The sequence below is a fragment of the Salvelinus sp. IW2-2015 genome, unplaced genomic scaffold (assembly GCF_002910315.2).
Source record: "Salvelinus sp. IW2-2015 unplaced genomic scaffold, ASM291031v2 Un_scaffold3500, whole genome shotgun sequence".
Classification (NCBI taxonomy): Eukaryota; Metazoa; Chordata; class Actinopteri; order Salmoniformes; family Salmonidae; genus Salvelinus; species Salvelinus sp. IW2-2015.
The window spans coordinates 40,628-55,721 of NW_019944780.1; the positions used below are offsets into that span (position 1 = coordinate 40,628).

A 15,094-nucleotide genomic window follows, 5' to 3' on the forward strand; every position below is an offset into this window, starting at 1 on the left:
GTTTATTTCAGTAAATGACAGTGAGTGGCACTTAATCTGCACTAATCTGAAAAAAACAGGATGGGTAATATGTGAGAATATGTTTCTGTAGTTTCCCCAAATTCAATATGATAATGTTTATTTAGTTGTAGGTAATACATTAAAGCAATGCTAAACAACAAACTGTAGTAGTGATTTGATTGTTTTTCTGTTCAAATATTAGTGTAGCTACATTTGTGTGGATTAACAGTAAAGTCAATTCATTTCTTGTTTAATTTGTGAAGCATTGATCTTTAGTGATTCTTCATAATGAAGTCCTCCTTTTGGGCTCAAATCAAACCTATCTGTCAACAACAGCAAGCAATCAGTGTAAAGTAGCCAGTTATAGCATAGATGATTAGCAAGTCGTTTGGTAATAATGTACAGTATCTTCATTGGAGACTAAAAAACAACTGATATATTGCAGCAATTTAAGGGTATCAACTAGTTACATTGCGCAACAATGTTGCAAGGAAGTCGGTTACACCAGGGGATGCACACACTAGCTAGCCATAGGTCCTCCTCCCCCAATTTGACAGGATTCCGTGGCTCCTCCTTGACGAGATTATCCCATCGCGGTGTATCACGTCTGGCCAGCCACCCTCGGCAAAACAGCAGTACGTTTTCTCTTTTCCCACCAGAGCTTCAAGTGTAGGACTAGCTAAACATCCCGAACACAGACAGCCATGGCAGAAAACGCCGACTTGGATAACCACCGAATTAAGAGCTTCAAAAACAAGGGGCGCGATGTCGAGGTGAGAATCTAGCTAGGCTAACGTTAGCTGGCTGGCTAACTAGCCGTTAGCAACTAGTGCTAGCGAACACTCGGTTACCTAGCTCTCAATTCGGTTTGGTTGCTGCAGTATTCATTGTCCGTCCTTGTTAAAGTTGTCTTTTTCTATAATGTGTCGCCGATTATGATATATCATCCACATACACTAACRAGCTAAAGTTTATCATGCGGAGCGGGCGCGGCTTTCGCAAGGCCTGCTAACTAGCCAGGAAAGTTGCTAACTCTGCTTGCTAGCAGCTAGCTAGGTTGTGAGAAACATATTTTTGGAAATTAACTATTCTGGCATCAACTAAATGAAAGTAATAGTTCTAATTGGTAAAAGGCACCAGACAACTAACTATCTTGATGTTGGTCATGGGCATGACATTTCATATTTCGAGTTGTCAAGTCAGTCACTGTAACTTAACTGAGCTAGATACGCTTACCAGCTAACTATTGCTAGTTGTAGGTGTCAAAATGGGCGGATGATGCACATTAACTGTTACAAAACAACTAGCACAACTCAACTTCCACGGCTGCAACAGTTGAGATACGGCGTTATTAATCAGTTTATAATAATATACCCAGCTAACTAACTCATACGTGAATGAACAGCTTGCAATTCAATATCCCAGTGACCGCAGGGTGGGTGTTTAACAAACAGTGAGTTAGAGCAGTTGCACCATAAACACCATAGCACATCTGGAACTAAAGCTAATGATGCTACTGCCACCATGCTGATTCAATACACCTCCCGAGTGGCGCAGCGGTCTAAGGCATTGCATCTCAGTGCTAGAGGCGTCACGACATACCCTGCTTCGAATCCAGGCTGTATCACTGCCGTGTTTGCCGTGTTTGGAGTCCCATAGGGCGGAGGCACAATTGGTCCAGCGTCGTCCGGGTTTGGCCGGGGTAGGCAGTCTTTGTAAATAATAATAATTTGTTATTAACTGACTTAACTGCCTACTTAAATAAAGGTAAAATTAAAACCTCATACTCGATGATTAGGGCCACACATTTAATTCAAAGGGACATGCCATTTCCCTTGTATCWGTATTGACCACACATCCTTAACATAAATATTCCACTTTTGGGACTACATAACATGACTACATAACATGTTGACTATCCCATATTCTTATGTATTAGAAACACAGTAATCTCGGACGGAAGGCATGATGGATTACTGTCCATCTGGTATGTGCTATATTGAGCGGAGAGGAAACAGAAGTGCGGCATGGTTGTTTTGGGGCCAAGTGCCAGTGTGACTTGCACATGTCTGACGACCCACCAGCCCCGCTGARAAGCTTGCAGCAGCTAAGCCTAGAATACGAAATGGATCACTTGTTGTCAGGAATGAAAGGCCTTGTCCAGATACAGCCCCTATCCTTTAGGCACAGTAACCTATCAGATCTATAGAAGTGCCCCAGGCCAGGGCAACACACACTCACCCTGAATTCTACTGCATCAGAGAGGACACACATACACACAGCATCTTCAGTGAGATTTAGGCTGTGTTTAGACTTCAAGGAATGTTAAAAGCTGTAGGTTACAGAAAATGTATCCCGTTCACAAGTTCTGACCTATGCCACCACAGAGGGCCACAGTGACTACCGTGTATGACGTTGTTACAATACAATAATAATCCCAACATATAACAGGATACTCCACAATCAACATTGGCTATGCATAATATGTTGTATTCAAATGTATAGAAAGGTTGAAGACCTCTGGTGTGTTGTCCAGGAGCTGAGGCATTCTTCCCTCTCACAGGAAGTCGCCCTCTTGTCCCAGCATGGAATGAGTGTCCCAGAGAAATGCCTGGAATTCCAAAGATTTGATCGATCGTTGTTGAGTTTCAGAGGTCTCTGACTTCCTCCTCCCAGCTGGCCAGCTGAGCCACTCTCAGGCGTTCTCTCATGGCTGATTCACTATCCTCCCTAAACACAGTTCCCACAAAAGGCAGTGTTGACAAAACATTGTTCTGTCTTCAATAGATGGAGCGTTTGAAACGCATACGGAACCACATCAGTTTTTACTGCGACCTTGAGTTCGGGTGTCAGATCAGGGGCAGGGTTTTGCCAGCATCAGCGGGTCACACCTTTGAGTTGGTGGACGTAAACAGAATCATTTCTTGCATGAGGGAGGTTACACAGCGTTAGTAATATGAACCAGGATGCCCCGACTGGCAATCAAGTTAACATGATCCTCTGCCGCCTGTTGCCAACTTGCAGCAGTACACTTGTAATCTAAAGCCCAGTCTGTAAACAAAATGGAGCCAGTTCCAATTGACTAACATTGCATGGGGTTTGTTTTAGTGTATGGGCTGTCTTTTTAATGGTCCAGTAGTTAGGCTCTTCTCTGACTGTTCTCCTCTCTCTCTTACAGACTATGCGAAGACATCGCAATGAAGTGACAGTGGAGCTGAGAAAGGTGAGCCTCAGCATCTCAATTGACTGTTTACAGTTCAGTCGCATCCAATGGACTAACCCATTAGCCTATTTCTGCTCCTCCCCACACTGAAATTGATACATGCAGGCCCTTTTTCCAGCCTGTTAAGTCTCTCTGGGACTTGGATGTTAGGTYGAAGCAGGGTTATAGAATTAATTCGTCTTTATTTTGACAGGAAATGTTGCAGTCTCTGTTAATCCAATTGGCCGAGACAGAGCAGCCTGGTCCACCCCCTGCCCCTTATGGGCTGTTCTGTCTGCCGAGTCATTTTGTTTCTAAATAGGTGTGTGTGTGTGAGGAAACTACCCCCCCCTCTTATGCTCAGGTTGTTGTTGAAGAGTCAGGATGCCTTGGCTGTATTTAGGTCATCCGTCTCTCGCTCTCCCACCCTGTCAGAGGGGCCGGACTGGTCTTACCCCTCAGCCTTGGGGAGTGTTTCCCTCTCCTGGCCTGTGGAAGCGCAGAGCTCTGGCTAGGGGCCATTTAAGTAGGTTCATCAGACACACAGGCTTGTCTTGGACGTGTGACTCTATAGCAGCTTCTCTGGGTAGAACCATGGCTATTCCTCTGGATGTATGACTCTATAGCAGCTTCTCTGGGTAGAACCATGGCTATTCCTCTGGATGTATGACTCTATAGCAGCTTCTCTGGGTAGAACCATGACTATTCCTCTGGATGTATGACTGTATAGCAGCTTCTCTGGGTAGAACCATGACCATTCCTCTGGATGTATGACTCTATAGCAGCTTTCTCTGCGGTGACCAATGACTATTACGAGGGGATGGTGCCAAACTGAACTTAGATCAGCATCTGGGGGGGACTTCATTCCACTGCGGAATATGACTCTGAGCTAGAGACTGAGATGATACAATGAAATGATGACACGACCATACCGGTCACTTATTGCAGGCATTTATCTGATATCTTTCTTACGATAAGAAGCCTATATATTAGAGAAAAGAGAAGTTTGAAAGTCAAATACATTTGCTACAATGGGTGTATTGAGCAAATGTACATAGCATCATACTAGTAGTTTAAAGGATCATTTAAACTGTTGCCACATCAATGTTCCAAACTTGGTTTTTGCACTACAGGCCCCAACGTGTCCTCTGAATGCGGCTTGCAGAAGTGTTTTCAGGAAGTCTGAGACTGGCACCAGCCAGAATTGTAGAAACATATACAGTAGGCCTGTGTGATTTGACGACAAGTGTTGAGAGAAGTCGTTTTTTCCTACCCTTACAGAAGAGCAACAACTAATGTAGGATGAGTGACACAGCAGTTCTCTCATATAGCACATGTGCTGCTGCAGAGAAAAGACCGTCTGTGCACAGAGATGGAAGCACGAGGGAGGAATGCAATCTGCCCACAACGTCACTGGGAGGTTATGGGAGCAGTCTTAGCCTGTTAGGAGTCAAGCAGGGGAATCTGTTCCTTCACTGTGTGTGTGAATGTTTCCAATAGCATTCACTCCTATATTCATTCTAGGATTAACACTTAAAATGGTATATTATAGTATATTATTTTCCCCCAGAACAAACGAGATGAGCACCTTCTGAAGAAGAGGAACGTTCCACAGGAGGAGAGCCTGGAAGACTCAGACATAGACTCTGACTTCAAAGGGGTGAGTCAGTCCTCATTCTCTCTCACACTACGACTTCAAGTTCAGGAATGACAGGAATATGTTTCCTAGCTCTAAACCTTGCAACATGTAAACGCGTAGCTACAGCAAATCTCACAACTCTTTTTGTTTTGCAGCAAAACGTAACACTGGAAGCCATCTTACAGGTAAGCCTGCATTCTGTCAGTGTTGTTGATCCATCCCGTACATACATCTTGAACTGTTGGAGCTAACCTCGTGTTCTCGCTCTCCTTCCTGTCAGAATGCTGTCAGTGACAACGGACTCATCCAGCTCAGTGCCGTGCAGGCAGCCAGAAAACTCCTGTCCAGTGACAGAAACCCCCCCATCGACGACTTGATTAAGTCCGGCATCCTGCCCATCCTGGTCAAATGCCTGGAGAGGGACGACAAGTAAGTCTGCTTTATGGGGGGAGGAAGAGACTGTATGGGTCATGGGGCACCTTTGCCCTGGAAGAGTAATTAAAAGATGAGGGCGGTAAATTGCCCCCGTGATAATTCTGTGTGATGCACCCATTCAAAAGTCGGAGAAGTGCGAAAGGAGAGAAGGCTGAAAACCGGAGCGTGAKTGAGTGGGTAGACTAGCACCGTATGTGTCAGACTGCTCTCTCTCCATTCTCTCTCTACATGCTCTGGGGCTACTGGTGTGCCCTCCCTCTCCTCCGCATGGCTGGGCTGATGTGAACACTGTAGCAGGCTGCAGACACACAGATGGATAGGAGAGAAAGTGTGTGTTCCGCTCTGCTGCACTAGTGCTGCCCCACAGCTGACAGCTCTGTCTCTCCAGTGGTGGGGTGGGGAGCGATTAGGGGGGACTCCCCTGGACAGGGACTGGTGGATGGGGGTGGGATGAGACGGGGGGTCAGGGGCTTAATGTGCAGGGTGGGGTGTCACGCTTGGACAGGCGCAGGGCTGCTGGAGACACGGGGGGATTTATGTGTTGTCTAGAAAGGGGAGGTTGGGTGATGGAGGCAGGAGCGTGAGGCAACGCCCGTTAGATATATATATATATATACACACACACACTACCGTTCAGAAGTTTGGGGTCACTTAGAAATGTCTGTGTTTTGAAAGAGAGCACATTTTTTGTCCCTTAAAATAACATCAAATTGATCAGAAATACAGTGTAGACATTGTTAGTGTTGTAAATGACTATTGTAGCTGGAAATGGCAGATGTTTAATGGAATATTTACATGGGCTTACAGAGGCCCATTATCAGCAACCATCACTCCTGTGTTCCAGTGGCACGTTGTGTTAGCTAAACTTAGATTATCACTTTAAAAGTCTAATTGATCATTAGAAACCCCTTTTGCAATTGTTAGCACAGCTGAAAACTATTGTTCTGATTTAAAGAAGCAATAAAACTGGTCTTCTTTAGACTAGTTGAGTATCTGGAGCATCAGCATTGGTGGGTTTGATTACAGGCTCAAAATGGCCAGAAACAAATTACTTTCTTCTGAAACTTGTCAGTCTGTTCTTGTTGTGAGAAATTGCCAAGAAACTGAAGATCTCGTATAACGCTGTGTACTACTCCATTCACAGAACAGTGCAAACGGTCTCTAACCAGAATAGAAACGAGTGGGAGGCCCCGGGTCACAACTTAGCAAGAGGACAAGTACGTTAGTGTCTAGTTTGAGAAACAGACGCCTCACAGGTCCTCAACTGTCAGCTTCATTAAATAGTACCCGCAAAACACCAGTCTCAACGTCAACAGTGAAAAGGCGACTCTCAAACTAGACACTAATGTACTTGTCCTCTTGCTCAGTTGTGCACTGGGGCCTCCCACTCCTTTCTATTCTGGTTAGAGGCAGTTTGCGCTAACACAACGTGCCATTGGAACACAGGAATGATGGTTGCTGATAATGGGCCTCTGTACACCTATGTAGATATTCCATAAAAAATCTGCCTTCTCCAGCTACAATAGTCATTTACAACATTAAAAATGTCTACACTGCATTTCAGATCAATTTGATGTTATTTTAATGGACACACTTTTTTTTGCTGTTCTTTCAAAAACAAGGGAATTTATAAGTGACCCCAAACTTGTTAAACATACATACAGTGGGGAGAACAAGTATTTGAAACACTGCCGATTGTGCAGGTTGTCCTACTTACAAAGCATGTAGAGGTCTGTAATTTTTATCATAGGTACACTTCAACTGTGAGAGACGGAATCTAAAACAAAAATCCAGAAAATCACATTTGATGATTTTTGAGTATTAGATTGCATTTATTGCATGACATAAGTTATTTGATACATCAGAAAAGCAGAACTTAACATTCTGGTACAGAAACCTTCGTTTGCAATTACAGAGATCATACGTTTCCTGGTATCTTGACCAGGTTGCACACACATGCCAGCAGGGATTTTGGCCCCACTCTCCATCCAGATCCTTCAGTTTCGGGCTGTCGCTGGACAATACGGACTTTCAGCTCCCTCCAAAGATTTTTCTATTGGTTCAAGTCTGGAGACTGGCTAGGCCACTCCTGGACCTTGAGATGCTTCTTTTCGGAGCCACTCCTTAGGTGCCCTGGCTCGTGGTTTCGGGTCGTTGTCATGCTGGGAAGACCCAGCCACGACCCATCTTCAACGCTCTTACTGAGGAAGGAGTGGTTGTTGGCCAAGATCTCGCGATACATGGCACATCCATCCTCCTTTCATACGGTGCAGTCGTCCTGTCCCCTTGCAGAAAAGCATCCCAAAGAATGATGTTTCCACCTCCATGCTTCACGGTTGGGATGGTGTTCTTGGGTTGTACTCATCCTTCTTCCTCCTCCAAGACACGCGAGTGGAGTTTAGACCAAAAAGCTCTATTTTGTCTCATCAGACCACATGACCGTCTCCCATTCCTCCTCTGGATCATCCAGATGGTCAACTTCAGACGGGCCTGGACATGCGCTGGCTTGAGCAGCGGGACCTTGCGTGCGCTGCAGGATTTTAATACATGACGGCCGTAGTGTGTTACTAATGGTTTTCTTTGAGACTGTGGTCCCAGCTCCTTCAGGTCATTGACCAGGTCCTGCCGTCGGTAGTTCTGGGCTGATCCCTCACCTTCCTCATGATCATTGTGCCCCACGAGGTGAGATCTTGCATGGAGCCCCAGACCGAGGTGATTGACCGTTCATCTTGAACTTCTTCCATTTCTTAATAATTTGCGCCGAGCCAGTTGTTGCCTCTCACCAAGCCGCTTGCCTATTGTCCTTTAAGCCATCCCAGCCTTTGCAGAGTCTACAATTTATCCCTGATGTCCTTACACAGCTTCTCTGGTCTTGGCCATCTGTGGAGAGGTTGGAGTCTGTTTGATTGAGGTGTTGGACAGGTGGTCTTTTATACAGGTAACGAGTTCAAATAGTGTGCAGTTATAACAGGTTAATGAGTGGAGAACAGGAGGGCTCTTAAAAGAAAAAACTAACAGGTCTGTGAGAGCCGGAATTCTTACTGGTTGGTAGGTGATCAAATACTTATGTCATGCAATAAAATGCAAATAATTACTAAAAATCATACAATGTGATTTTCTGGATTTTGTTTTAGATTCCGTCTCTCACAGTTGAAGTGTACCTATGATAAAAATTACAGACCTCTACATGCTTTGTAAGTAGGGACAACCTGCAAAATCGCGAGTGGTTCAATACTGTTCTCCCCACTGTCATATTGGTATATACCAACTGCTCCAAAAAATAAAGGGAACACTAAAATAACACATCCTAGATCTGAATGAATAATTATTCTTTTAAATACTTTTTTTCTTTACTAAGTTGAATGTTGCTGACAACCCAAAATCACACAAATGGATCAATGAAATCAAATTTATCAACCCATGGAGGTCTGGAATTTGGAGTCACACTCAAAATTAAAGTGGAAAACCACCACTACAGGCTGATCCAACTTGATGTAATGTCTTAAAACAAGTCAAAAATAGGCTCAGTAGTGTGTGGCTACCACGATGACCTGTAGACTCAATCCACAGATGCCCTATGACCCTTGGTGCGATGGTCCCTGAGGGATCTTCTCCAACCTGGACTAAAGCATCTGCCAACTCGTGGGACCAGTCTGTGGTGCAACGTGGCGATTGGCTCCGGAGTGAGTGAGACATGTCCAGATGTGCTCAATGATTCAGTCTCGCTACGGTACAGGCCAGTCATGCATCAATGGCTTCCTCTTGCATGGAATGCGATCACACCCAGCCACATGAGGTCTAGCATTGTTTGCATTAGGAGGAACCCAGGCCAACCGCTGCGACCATCATATGCGCTCACAAGGGGTCTGAGGATCCTCACTCTGGATCGAGTATAGCTTTAATCTATTCCTATAGGCATCAGGCTTACCTCTGTAAGGCCAAGAAGCACATGACAATGGCCAGTGCTGGCGCCACCCAACAAACATGCTGCAACCCACACCAGAGCTGACCCACCGCCAGAAGTCCTCCGGTCATTGCTGTGCGAGGATCCTTGCAGACCAGAAGGGGGGTCCGGGCCAAGGGCGACGGTCATCTGACGAACGTCTCTTTTCCTTTCCACGGCGCGTTCCGACGAGCATCGCCAAACGCACATGTGCGTGTGAACCTGCTTTCTTCTGTGAAGAGCACAGGGCGCCAGTGGCGAATTTGCCAATCTTGGTGTTCTCTGGCAAATGCCAAACGTCCTGCACGGTGTTGGCGTGTAAGCACAACCCCCACCTGTGGACGTCGCGCGCCCTCATACCACCTCTCATGGAGTCTGTTTCTGACCTCTTTCGAGGGACCACATGCACAATTTGTGGCCTGCGCTGAGTCATTTTGCAGGCTCTGGCAGTGCTCCTCCTGCTCCTCCTTGCACAAAGCGGAGGTAGCGGTCCTGCTGCTGGGTTTTGCCCTCCTACGGCCTCCTCCACGGCTCCTGATGTACTGGCCTGTCTCCTGGTAGCGCCCTCCATGCTCTGGACACTACGCTGACAAACACAGCAAACCTCTTGCCACAGCTCGCAATGATGTGCCATCCTGGATAGCTGCACTACCATTGAAGCACTTGTGTGGGTTGTAGACTCCGTCTCATGCTACCACTAGAGTGAAAGCACCGCCAGCATTCAAAAAGTGACCAAACATCAGCCAGAAGCATAGGAACTGAGAAGTTGGTCTGGGTCACACCTGCAGAACCACTCCTTTATTGGGGGTGTCTTGCTAATTGCCTATAATTTCCACCTGTTGTCTATTCCATTGCACAACAGCATGTGACATTTATTGTCAATCAGTGTTGCTTCCTAAGTTGACAGTTTGATTTCACAGAAGTGTGATTGACTTTGAGTTTACATTGTGTTGTAAGTGTTCCCTTAATTTTTTGAGCAGTGTTAATATATATATAGACAGGGTGGGTGGTTTAGTGGTGATGCAGGTTGATAAGGATTTGTTGATCATTAGCCATGTGTCTGTTTGATTCGTGTGCTTATGTCGTGTTTGTGTCTGGGACAGCTTCTGTTTGTCTCGTCATATATGAGCACTCATTTACTCTCTCCTCTTCCCCAGTCCCCTCTCTCCAGTTTGAGGCTGCCTGGGCATTGACCAACATAGCATCAGGACGTCACAACAGACTCAAGCTGTGTCAAATCTAGTAAGTAGTTTTCTATTTCTTCTGTGGCCCAGTTTCAAACTAGCCCATCAGGCATACATAATGGACCGGTCTATATAAGCCAATCTATCCATCTGGTTCCTGGTATATAGAAACACTTGCTCTCAACTGGTCTTCCCCATCTCTCTGTTTCTTGTCTGCCAGACCCTCACTCTTACCTCTGTCTAACTAATGTCTCTCTCTCTGTCTCTGACTGATGTCTCTCTCTACCTCTGTCTAACTGATGTCTCTGTCTCTCTCTGTTGTCTGCAACGTTGTCTAACATATGGGTCTGGCCTTTCTCTCTACATGTCCAGATGCCGCGCCGCTATTCTCTTGCGGCTGCTGCTACAATCTCCTCACCAGAACGTATGTGAACAGGCCGTGTGGGCGCTAGGCAACATCACGGTGAGTGATGGCTCACACACATGCATACAACACACCTGGCCGATGCCAGTCAAATGACACCTGTTTCTTCCGTGCAGGCGATGGACCGAGTGCAGGGATTACGTAATCTCCCTGGCGTAGTCAAGCCCCTGCTGTCCTTCATTAACCCCTCATCTCCCATCACCTTCCTCCGCAACGTCACCTGGGTCATCGTCAACCTCTGCCGCAACAAGGACCCCCACCCCCATGGAGACAGTACAGGAGTAAGACAGACAGAGATGTGTAGACCAGCACAGTCATTCAATCTAGACTGAATTTCATTAATATCCAATTAACGATCTTGTCTCATCGCTGCAACGGCTCGGGAGAGGCGAAGCGTCGAGTGATGCTCCTCCGAAACATTGTCCCGCAACCACGCTTCTTAACACCACCCCGCTTAACCTGTAAGCCAGCTGCACCAATGTGTTGGGAAACACCGTCCAACTGACGACCGAAGTCAGCCGCCCAGCCCGCCACGAGTTGCTTTAGCGCGATGATCCAAGTAAAGCCCCCCGGCCAAACCCTCCCTAACCCAGACAACACTGGGCCAATTGTGCGCCGCCCTATGGGACTCCTGGGTCACGGCCGGTTGTGACACAAGCCTGGAATCGAACCCGGGCTCTGTAGTGACGCTCAAGCACTGCGATGCAATGTCTTTAGACTGCTGCGCGCACTCGGGAGGCCAATCTGACTGAATTATGATCTTCACACTAGACGTTTGTGTCGTCAATATTAGCTGAAACCTTTGCCCAACAGCTCTGCTGTGTTCCATGTGTTTGGCTCTGAGGACAATCAGACGATGGGGGGTTTGATTAGGGAAAGTGGTCTGGGACTTTGGGTGCTGCCGCCTAGATTCTGCTTCCCTGTTCCAACCATCCTCTAGCCTGGTCCTGGAGGTCTGCAGTGTCTGCCTGGGCCTGATATACAGAAAACACCCTGGGTGTGTTTGATCAGCTCAATAGAGTCGCTTCATGTACGCCGCCACTCATTCATGACCTGACTCTCTCTCTCCTCTCTCCAGATTCTACCTGCTCTCTGTGTATTGATATACCCACTGATATTAAATGTAAGTATCCCCTATTATCACAACATCAAAGCTAGTTGCTTGCCAATTTCCTATGGAAATTCCCTCGGTTCGACACTGTCCTCGCCCTCTGTGTCAGATTCCTAGTGGCACCCTACAGTGTGGTCCATTGTTTATTACCGGCGTCCTATCATGGTTCTTACCGATGTTTTTCTATCACAGGACGGACGGGGAACGACAACAGATCCAGTATGGTCATCGACTCGGGGGTCGTCCCCTTCCTCGTCCCCCTGCTCAGCCACCAAGAGGTCAAAGTTCAGGTATGTCTGCTTCCTTTCCCCTGATTGGAAGTAGGATTAGGGCTGTTACGGTGACCGTATTACCGCCACATCAATGGTCATGAGTCATGTCCGCAGTCAAATGCCACGTGACCATTTAGTCAGGGTAACTAGGCTTCTCCAAGCTCTGATGCTGCTGCTGTTCATTAGTAGCCTACCAAACTTGCTAACTGCCTGGTACTCAGCACTCTATTGTCCCTGTAGTCACTCTGAAATCAATGCAAATGTATTTGAAAATCTAATCAAACACTTCATGAGAGCTCATGTTGCGCAACATTTTAATAGGCTATGCAATTGTGTGAGAAAACAGAGTGATGGCTTCTATTAAAAAGAGGAGGKTCCCATCAGCTTTCTATTGGCTAGACCTATTATATTTATTTCTCAACTTTCCTAATATTAAGCACATTGCTTCTCTTTACAACAGGAGTATAGCCTACTTGGCTGGCATGAAAATAAACCACGGGGAAAGCGTCCTCCATTCGCTATACAAGTGCATAGATTGCATAATTTTTRCCCCCCTACACCTGTTCCCGAGACAGCATTAAATCAAGAAAATTCTGAAGCCTATCATTTGTGAGTGATGTATTATCACTTGTGAATGATGCCCAGCGTGTGCAGTAAGACAAACAGCACATGCCTTTCTTTTTGCCCGACTTTTTCCATTCYCCTCATGTAGACTATCCCATAGGCCTATATGTTTTATTAAGGTTTGTATCACAACTAAAGTGGCCAAATAACTTCTTAAAATGAAGCACATTAATCCGCTTTACAACCGGTGTAGTGCCTAACTGGCATACATAGGTGGCGCTAGAGTTTCACGTTTGAGGAATTACATTTTCACCATAGAAATGCACCTGTTAATATTAAAGCATTACATGCAGAATCACATTTACGTTCACTTTGAGAAGTGTTTTTCTGCTAATTGATTGCATTTTGGAACATTCATGCTTATAGCCTACTGCCGTGTGCGCGTTGCTGCACCTATGTGATGAAATGGCCTAATAGTTTATCAACATTTTAAGCTAAATGCTCTGATCTGTTGCATCAGTCTCATTGCTTTTAAACGTTTTTTTTTTATGCGAGTGATTGTATTAATTTGGGCTTTATCGCATTCCACAACGGTCCCAGAGTATGTTTAGAATAATTATTTATTTCACAGAAGGACAAGCTGACAACAGAATAGGTACATTTTTGTTCTATGGGGGATAGTTGATTGACATAGGCTAGTGCTTTTGCTGTTCGTTAGGCCTACTCKTCTTGTTYGCTGATGAAAAGTTGGCTAAATGTGGACAGTTCTAACATAAGAGCGACGCGCGCAGTTGCGTCACGATGTGTCCGTCTTCACTTGTAGCCTTCTGCTTAGCTGAGAAGGACCTGATCACGTGACAGGCATGGCTAATTAATAAGACTTGAAATATGAGAGAACCACGTGAGGGGGAGGTGCTTTGGAGCCAGGAGAAAGGATTTATAATTATTATATTCAGCCCAAGGGCACAACGGCCACTTTGGCGGCAAAAGGCATAGATTTTTTTGGGGGGGATTAAGGCCACACAAGGGGATGCCGCTAGGAAATTTGAGGCCTGTTGAGAATATTATCAAGTGCTTGTCAAATTGTGAATGAGAGACTGATGGTGTGCAGCCTGCACCAGAAACAGAGCTCATGTCATTCATGCAACTTTTTTCAAATCATTATTAGTCGCATCATGCAGCCTTAGAATGTATTAAAAATGAAAACATATCTCCCAACGTTGGTGTATCAACTAAAGTTGCATACATAACTAAATGAAACATTAAATGTACCTGTTTTTTTTAYCTGCTCAACACAGAATAGCCGCATTTGCAAACTTCTTAAATTGTTTGGAGAAAATATCCTTTATTTAATTTAGCTATGTTCAATTGTGTTCTTCATACTATAAAATAATGCCATGGAATTCTAAGTAAATCTAGTCTGCTAAACTAGTGTAGCCCACAGCCAGATCAGGACCTAACATAAGGACAACTCAGAGTATGCTATTCTGTTCTTCTGAAATAGACTACATTTTCTTTAGAGCTGTCTAAAATAAATAGTGTATTTATCGTGAAGGTGTGGGCTGGGCWATATTACATGGATTTATTAGATGTTCCAAAGGTCTGCATCAGTGACTTGTAGGCTGTGTGGAAGCCAGGAGATGCTAAACGTGTTTATGTTAAGTAACGGTCAATTACCGTGTGAATGACAATCACCGACTGACAAAATTTCATGACCGCCACAGCCCTAGGTAGGATGAAGTCACCCCTACTCTGATCTAAGGTCAGTTTCCAGTTTTCCCTCTYATGGTTGGGCTTGTAGGAAGGGTAATATACCTGGAACTTACTGTACGGAATGTGTGACTTCCTGTGACGTCATTAACCACCTATGATGTCTTATCCTGTAGACTGCAGCTCTGAGGGCAGTGGGGAACATTGTGACGGGGACAGACGAGCAGACGCAGGTGGTGCTCAATTGTGACGTCCTCTCGCACTTCCCCAACCTGCTCACACACCCCAAGGAGAAGATCAACAAGGTAACAGGCACACTTTTAGATGCTATAGGTGGCATATGTTCGTTTTGCTGTAACTAAGTCCTGTAGCGTTGAAATGGGATGGACCCCAGTGTCGTTTATTTCCAACAGTATCTATACCTCTGTGTAACGGTCTCAGTCGTACTCATGTGGTCCATGGTGTGCGTGTCTGTGGGTTTCTCTCAGCTGAATGGCTTCCTGTGTGTGTGTGTATCCGGCAGCAGGCCAGCGTCGATGACGGCCTGCACCTGCTGCTGGTTGCCTGCTGTGATGTTGGACAGGAACCACACCGCCTCCTAGTGGGCGGG

The 15,094-nt window shown here is 45.7% G+C and overlaps 1 pseudogene; it reads left to right on the top strand.

Moving 5' to 3' along the window:
• The first annotated feature begins 214 nt into the window (after window positions 1–214).
• Window positions 215–15,086, top strand: LOC112075992 (importin subunit alpha-4-like; annotated as a pseudogene).
• The last annotated feature ends 8 nt before the right edge of the window (window positions 15,087–15,094 follow it).